The sequence below is a fragment of the Eublepharis macularius genome, chromosome 8 (genome assembly GCF_028583425.1).
Source record: "Eublepharis macularius isolate TG4126 chromosome 8, MPM_Emac_v1.0, whole genome shotgun sequence".
Classification (NCBI taxonomy): domain Eukaryota; kingdom Metazoa; phylum Chordata; class Lepidosauria; order Squamata; family Eublepharidae; genus Eublepharis; species Eublepharis macularius.
This window is the reverse complement of record NC_072797.1, coordinates 28,469,256-28,478,125: the sequence shown is the minus strand read 5'-3', so window position 1 is coordinate 28,478,125 and position 8,870 is coordinate 28,469,256.

The following is an 8,870-nucleotide window of genomic DNA, read 5'->3' as shown; positions in this document are numbered from 1 at the left end:
CCTTTGTCTTTCTTTGCTCCAGTCTCAGAACCTTCATGGCTATTTCTCCATGTGGATCCCACTAACCTGGGAATTATCACTGTGGGGGTCAGAAAGGGCTGCAGGAACAGAGAACAACAAAGAAAAACTGCATTCTGTGCATGGAAGAGTTGGATCTATGCCACTGTACATAAATGAGAATTTTAAAAGTTAAAAATTAAGATTTGGAGGATTAAAAAAAAAAAGTTCTCGTTTTTGATACAATGGACAAGAACCAAATGTGTCTTTCTGTTCATGGAAGGAACCATTTTACTTAAGGGGAAAGAAACTTTGCAGGCTGGAGGAGGACTTCTTCCAGGAGCAGTTGGGCATCTTTGACTCTGACTTAATGCTTTGGATCTGACCTACTGTTAAAAATTAAATAGTTAAGACAGAGCTTCACAAACAGGATTTCATGGAACTCTGGGTTCTGCAGGGTTCCATGTGAAATCATGGAATGAATATATAAATTGACATACCACAAAAATCCAAATATCCCTCAATATATCACAGTTATTAAGGTGATATTTAACTGCATTGTGTCTATGTTCATTTCTTGACATCACTGAGCCGCCTCACCAGTGGTGACAGAAAGGCGAGTCCTACGCTGCTAAGCAAAAAAGAGCAGATTTTGGATGTGAACTTTATTTTAATGTTTAAGTAAACTTTATTTTTATTTGACATTTGATATTTGGAAAAAAGCTTAGATAATACAAAAAAGACGGGAAATGTTTCACTTTTTTTTCGTATGATGGAAGTTGACACAGAAAGAGAAAGAGAGAGAATGTGGCCACCCACGGCAGCCACGTGTGGCTTTGGCCGTAGGGCCGGAGTTTGCCTCCTCGGATGGAGGAGGAGAGAAGTTTCCCGGCCATCTGGGTCTTTCAGGGGGTGGGCGGAGACGGAGCCATTAGGTATCTCTGCCCTCCCCCTGCTCAGTGGCTCCGAGCGATCGGCCCACCCTCCTCTCCCTGTTTCAGTTCAGGATTAGCCTGTTGTTTATTGGAGCCAGGTAGGAATTTTTTCCTGCTCCCCCCGATTGGGTGAGGTGGGGGGCAGGTTTTTTCGCCTACCTTGTACTGAAGCAGAGGTTTGAGGCATTTTAGGGTGGTGCCTTGTAGGTTTCCCCTGGCAGGAGAAAGTTGGGAAATAGGGAGCGGGCTGGTGGGGAAATGGGGTCTCTCAGGAGAGATGGTATGCTTCATGGCTACCACCACCTGTGCAGACTGCCTCCAGGGAACCCCAGGTGCAAGTCCTTCCCTCATGCTGTATGGCTGAGGCTTTAGGAGCTTGAGGGGGAACCCTTTGCCTGGCCGGCCGGGCTGAGGCCATTCTACGAATAGATTACGCCCGGGGCAGTGGGGCTCACCAATACAGTCCAAGGTGGCGGTCAGAGTGACCCCGTGGCTTAACCTGTACCGCATAGTTTGCCCTTGCCGCAGTTTAGTGTTGATGTTATGTTTAATAAAGCAGCCATTTATACCAATAAGCTGTGTCTGTCTCATTCTTCCAACTGAGGGGGCAAATGCGCTTTACAAATAAATTTTGCTAAGCAAAAAAGAGCAGATTTTGGCTGTGAACTTTATTTTAATGTTTAGGTAAACTTCATTTTTATTTTTTATTATTATTTGGTATTTGGTATTTGGAAAAAAGCTTAGATAATACAAAAAAGATGGGAAATTATTCACTTTTTTTCTTCTGATGAAAGTTAACAGAGAGAGAGAGAGAGAGATGCACTTTACAAATACATTTTCTTGAAAATAATTCAGAAGTAATTGAATTGTGCTCCTTGCCCTCAACTTTTTCTGACTTGTGTTTTCATGGGTAGGGGTTTTCTCTAGATTTGAAAAATTAATTTAGGGGTTCCTCCATGGAAAAAAGGTTGAGAAAGACTGTGCTGAAGTTTGTTTTGGGTTCCATATAAATACAGTTTTAAAACTCAAATGTGCATTGTAGTTTTATATTCACATTCCTGACATTGGGAATGCAATCTCTCTCTCTCTCTCTCTCTCTCTCTCTCTCTCTCTCAGTGCCATCTGTGAAATTGAACTAAAACTGGTGTGTAACTTTCATGGTTCATCTTTCTCTTTCTAAGAAAAGTAATCTTAGCCCAATATCTGGAGGACAGTGTCTTCTACTATTTATAATGAGTCACACAAACATGTATTGTGTTAGGACTCAAGCTTACAGGGTCAGCAATGTTTTCCAAACAGTTGTCACTTTCAAATGGAACACCTGGGGTACTCTGGGCCTTTTTTATCAGCTAGAAGAGTTTCCAACACTAGTATTACAAGTAGACTAATTTGTCTCCCTTTTAACTGTAAAAACTCCAGTATGCAAGAAAATATATATATATCTTCACCTGTAGTAACAAAACAGGACTCTTTCCACTTTACATTTCCATTTTTAGCTGAAACATTTATTTGGGGCAAAAATAAACACATGCAAATAATGAAGAGGTAGCTTTAAAGAGCTATAAAAGGATTTACATGATATTAATAAAACTTCAAGGATTGTTTGGAAAAGAGAAATGCAATAAACGAATCTTTATAGTTGAGGATTTGCAATTAGAGCTGCAGCAAATTGTTCAGCAGAGATTTACACCGTTGTGAACAAGCCTCTTAAAGTCAGGAGCAAAATGGCATTTTGGATAAAAACAGGGGCAAATGATAAAAGAATTAAAAAGAAATGTTGGCATCTCTGATCAACTGGGAGCAGACTGATGTGATGGCAACTTTGCAGAACTTATTTTCCATTTGTGGTGACCCTTCCACATCTACAGCTTAGACTCAGGAGGAAGAAAGTCCTAGGGTCCTAAGAGTACATGAAATACAATGTTTGTTTACTCATGTCAATAATTTCTACTCCTACTTTTCCATGATGAATATTCCGACAATGCTTGTAATGCATACTTTAAAAAAAAAAGATATATGTGGAACACAGACAGCGATGTAAAAGCTAAATCCAACTACCATAATCAAACTCAGAATTGTTCATAACTAGGAATCAGTAATTCAAGCGAGAGCAGCTCAAAGACTTGACACATGTTGAAGATGCCTTCTCCTGAATCAGATTCTTGGTGTGTCAGGGTTGATATTATCTGCTCAGACTGGGAATGGCCCTCCAGGGTCTCAGTGGACGTCTGTTTCATCATCTGCTGCTTGATCCCTTTAAGTGAAGATGTTGGGGATTGACTCTAGGGTTGCCTGTGGACTAATGAGCCACAACTGTTCCCAGAGAACCATCTTAATGACACTTGAATAATATCACTGTTGGTACCACGTAAGCATCCCTTGGTGAACATTTCAGAGAAGTAACCATATCTGTTCATCAAACAGGAACTTTCATAGAATCATAGGGTTGGAACAGATCTCCAGGGTCATCTACTCCAACCCCCTGTACAACACAGGAAATTCACAAATACCTCCCCTCCCTGCCTCCACACACTCAGTGACCCCCTGCTCCATGCCCAGAAGATGGCAAAACACTGTCAGGATCTCTAGCCAAACTGGCCTAGGGAAAATTGCTTCCTGACCCCAAGGTGGTGATTGGCATATAAGAAGGGGCATGTAAGAAGGGGCCACTTTGTGGCACTTTACAAACTAACACATTACAAACTAACACTTGTAGTTTGGCCCATAGTTTATTCCAGCATGAGCTTTAGTTAGTTAGAGCTTACTTCATCAGATGCATGAAGAGTATATCCATTAAGCTGATATGTATAATGGATGTACACTTCACACATCTGATGAAGAGGGCACTGTCTCAAGAAATGTGTTGTTTTCTCTCAGGTGCCCCTGGGCTCCTATTTTATTTGGGGGCCACAGGTTAATACAGCTGTACATCTGGAATTACCAGCTAAGGATGATGGCTTCAGTTTCTTTATATTTATATTTATTCTATGGATCCAGGATTTTCCTTATAGCACAGTCTTATTTTCCATCCTTCCTTATTCAAGGTGACATTGTGGGGAGGCTGTTAAGAGTGTCAGAATAATCTGTTCTACATCTTGTATGAATTATGCAGCAGATTTTCGGCAGACTTCAACGCCAAAAATTGGAAGCAGATTTCTACCATGGTTCATTTCTCACGTACCTATTGTGCTGAGCTGTTTTCTGGAAACAGCTGGGTGGGCAGCACTTTATTATTATTTTTTAAAGCAGACCATTTACTTTGATGCTACTTTTGCAAATTAGACTCTTCAGTTCTGCTCCTGAATTCTTTGGGCTTTTTGGCTTTCTGAGCACGGGCATCATGTACATGACCCGGGGAGAATAATATTCTTTAAAAAGATATTTTAGGGGAAAAAATTCCAGAAACTCAACTTTACTTTAACTCACTAGTAAATGCCTATAAATTTAGATATAACAATAGCAAATAAAACAGTCAATGCTTCTAATAGACCACAGAAGTTTTCGTTTTGGTGTCCCCCCCCCCAAAGTGTCTTGAACATGTCATGTTTGTTGAATACTTTTGTCAACAACATTTTCAGAAGACAATGTGAAACACATGGCCAAATATCTTTTGTTAAGGAATTCTGTAAAACACTCTGGCAGCTCAATCCTAAACACATTTACTGAGTTCCATAAAATTTACTTCTTCGAAAGCATGTTTTTGGATTTCAGTCTAAATAGCTAACCATCTTTTCATCTAGTATACAGATATACAAGATCTTCATTCATTCAATTTCTCCTTTTCAGTCCTGTTTTGTTTAGCATGAACCAACCAATCTTACAAAGCAAACACAGTGGTTTATATCCAACAACACATTCCCAAGGCTTAGGGCACAAGTTTTAGGAAGAGGGGGCAGCTATTTTTTCTGATTCTCATTCCCACTGCAGTTATGCCCCATTCTACTTTTTCTCAGGGTTCATGGATCTCTGAGAACAAAATTTCTGGGAACTCCATAGGGTACAGCAGATATCTCTACCTCTTCTCTCACCCTCAACCCCCCTCCCCTTTTTAGTCCCTTTCCTTTGGAATTGCATGCTTGGATAAAGGCCCAGCAACCAACATGGAACTCAGTGGGTGTTCTGTGCCAGAACTAGCTCCTGTTAAGATTGGGCCTGGAGAGGAAGGCAATGACAGCCAGCAACAAGACGAGTCTTCAGACTGCTTTAATCAGACTAGATACCATAGTGGGAGTTCCATAATCAGCTTCTCACTTTAAAAAATGTTAATAGCAGCAGGGGCACATGGAAGGGAAATTAGATTGGGGCCATGGTGCTGGGGGAGAAGAAGTTTAGTCCTTTCCCTCCATGGTGCTGGGGGAGAAGAAGTTTAGTCCTTTCCCTTAGCCTCTGTCCCAGACTTGACTATCTTTTTGCCCTGTGGGTATTGATTGGTGGCAACTGGCAGACCAAGTCCAGATTACCTGCTGCTACCCACTGCTGCTCTTGTTTCTGAAAGCATAAGATTGGGCAAAATGAACTCTTCCCTCTTAGCCCAGCAGAGATCTTGCTACACCAAATTTCCTCTGTGCATGCAAGAGAGAGGGGATGATTTCACCCACTTCCCCCATCTCACTGTCGTCTTCTGTGCCATGTGGCATATTGCCTACACATATTCCCTGACTCTCAGATCTAGGTTTAATCAAATATGATGTTTCTGTTTGCTCAAACACCTCTTCACAAACTACTTTGCCTGCACATCTTCTCTGTTTCTGTGTTCATCCTGCTGGTATGATCATGCACCCTCATGTGTGGTGCTTGCATAGATACAGGCCATTATGACCAAAGAATGGCACATCAACCGCAGGTTAGGTTTAAAGTGGCAGATCTATGCTTTTGGTCCACCATGTTTCACGATAGACTCCACTGGTTGATTCTATGTGCCGTGTGTGTGCGTGTGTGCGTGCGCACATCCATCAGTGGCTACTAGCCATGATGACTAAAAGGAACTTCCATATTCAGAGACAGTAAACCCCTTAACCCCAGTTGTAGAAGACAGCATCAGGGGAAAGCCTTGAACTCCTTTTGTGTGTGTTGCTTCCAGGCATCCAGGGCAGCTAGTTGGCTGTGGTTTGAAACAGGATGCTAGAGTAGATGGACTAATGATTTGATCCAGCGGGGCTCTTTTTACATTCTTTGCTAATACTGCAACCCTATGCACCCTTGGTTGGGAGACAGTCCCTTGTTTCTCGGTGTAATGGACTGGGCTGTAAACAAGCACAAGGATTGGGGATTGAGTGTTTCTTGCCTTTTGTTCATTCATTCATGACACTTTTCGGTGGAGGCGGTCATTCTGCTGTAGAGGATGCCTGAGCTTGGCAGATCCACATCTGAAAGTGCAACATATGCTTCATGTGTTCCGACCACCTGTCTTGCAGGAACCTTTTATCTCCACTATTGGGCCTGTTCTAAATTAACAGCTGAGGATGGCAAATAAATTTAGAAAGAAGCAATGGAGCTCATACCACGTTTTGCTATCTCCTATTGTTCATGACAAGCCAGTTATTTTTCTCTAAAAAGAGGGGTGTGTGCACAAGATGAGAACTGCAAGGATGAGCACAGCCCACCAACCATGTATTGAGGCCCATCAGGGAATCAGCCAGCTTTCAGCTTAGAACTGTGCAAAAGAAAAGAAAAGAAAAAAGAAAAGAAAGAAGTGGGATTTCTCAAGTATTTGGCAGAGCTCAATAAATGGCTGGTCAGCAAGTTCCCTTTCATGGTCACATTTCAGATTTCAGAATGTTCCACATTCAAAACTTTATTGGCACTTGTGGCTTGTCCCTAGAGTTGCCTTTCATTCTTAGCTGGCATGTGAACAATCCGTGCTCTGGGACAAGTGAAGCTAAGGATAGATTCACACAACTTCTTCACTCAGCTCCGGAATATTAGAAATAGGTATATTTTATGTGCTAGCAGAGTTACCCAGTCAGAAGCATTTTCCCCAAGTGCAGTAATTAATCTTCAGACAACTCAATCATAGAACAGATCAAACTAACAGTTCATTGAGGTAGATTCCATTCACAACAGTTTCTTGCAGAAGACAGAAGAAAGAAGCCTTGTCTAAAAGCAAACTTTCCCTAGTGGGCATGGCCAGTTGTTCTGGCACCATGCTTGCATGCAGGTATGTGAACTAGGCCTTCATGGCAGGAGCTCTGGAAAAGTGTGTCCTCCTCCTTGGAAAGCCATGAGGCAAGAGAGAGAATCTCTCTCAAAGGAGACAAGAAGAGAAGGGAGTCAACTGTTCTTACCTTACACAAATAGGTATCTTGCTAACCAGAAAAATAATACATACACACACAGAAACATGCTGCACGCCCCCCCCCCCCCGCTCCAATGTTCCAGGCATGCTGAGTTGCCTATTGCAACACTAAAGACTTTTGGTCTTGCAATTGCTTCTGGGTGGCAGTTCCTGTGGAACCTACTTCTGTGAAGCATTTAACTGTCCACAAACTACCAACATGCAAGTCTTTCATTGACTTGGATCCAAAGATCTCCTGCATCAATTGTGCATGGGCAGGCAGATTAGGTACCAATCCCTTCACCCCACCCCAGGGCAGTGTCCTTTGTAAGGATTTGAGTGGAGCAGGATTCATGCTCTATAGGACTTCCTGATCCTTTGAATTATCTTAGGAGGCAAGCCCCTTCTCCCTGCATGAGCAGAACTGCGGTCTGTTCACATAAGGAAATATTTCAGTCCAACCAACTGACCCCATTCATTTAACTGGTTTTCCCATGAAACTATGATTGATGCCTCTCTAGACAGAAGGGTCAATGGAGATAAAAATCAGAGACTATATCCACTCCTCAAGGCATCCTCTGTGCCAAAATTCAAGCAGATAGGAGGAAGTATCACTATTTTATAGGCAATTAATGTTCTCTCTTCTATTTTTTTTTAAATTTTTTAAAAAGATTCTATTTAAAAAGAAAAAGATGTGAAAATAGTGCATAATAAAAGATTATACAAATACTACATTGGAAATTGAGTTGAGACTTATACAATCTTATATATATAAACAGTACATTTGTAACTGAATTGAGACAAGCACTACATTTAAAATTTCATTGAATTAATAAAGGAATACAGTCAAAATTTGCCATATCTAAACGTAATTGTGTAATAGTTCTCCTTCCCTCTCTTTGGTTACTTATACTTATACAAACTATAATATCAGCTTTTTTCTTTTAATTCTTGTCTTTATACTAAGTTACCTTAATTAATGTTAATTTATACCTAAGTAGTCAAAGAAATCCTTCCATGTCCCCCAAAATTCGGCTATTGGTCTATTATGTAATTTAGCCATTATTCATAAATCTTATCTTTCCACTCTGACACATCAGGACAAATATCTGTTTTCCATTTTTATGCATATAATACTCTTGCTGCTATCACCATGTCACGGAAAAGAGCTCCCTGTTCTTTCCCCTCCGTTTCCTAAGGAATTGATAGATCAGAGCCAGGATGTCCAGACTCACGGACCGTGGACCGACGGATCAGCCCAAATGAACCAAAGTTTGTGAAAAAGATGAGTCCCATTAACTGTGTGTTCGCAGACCACAAACTGGGCTGGACCATGTCAAATTTAGATATGTTTTCTGGACTGGGCCCAACTCTGCTTACTAATTCTCACAATGTACCATCTAAAGATTCTCTCTCAATACTAAGGATATAAAATTTACAGACTGTAAATTTTATGTCATTAGTCCATAAATTTTCCCATAAATTCATCGAAATAGTTTCTCTGAAGTTTTCCATCCATTTTATCATTCAAGTTTTTACTTGCTCCATTTCTGTGTGATATTGCAGTAAGATTTTGTAGATCTTCCCCAAGAGATGCTTCAGATCTCCAGATATTAATCGTTCCAACTGTGTTTTTTCTCTACCGCCTTCTTTAAGACTTTGTT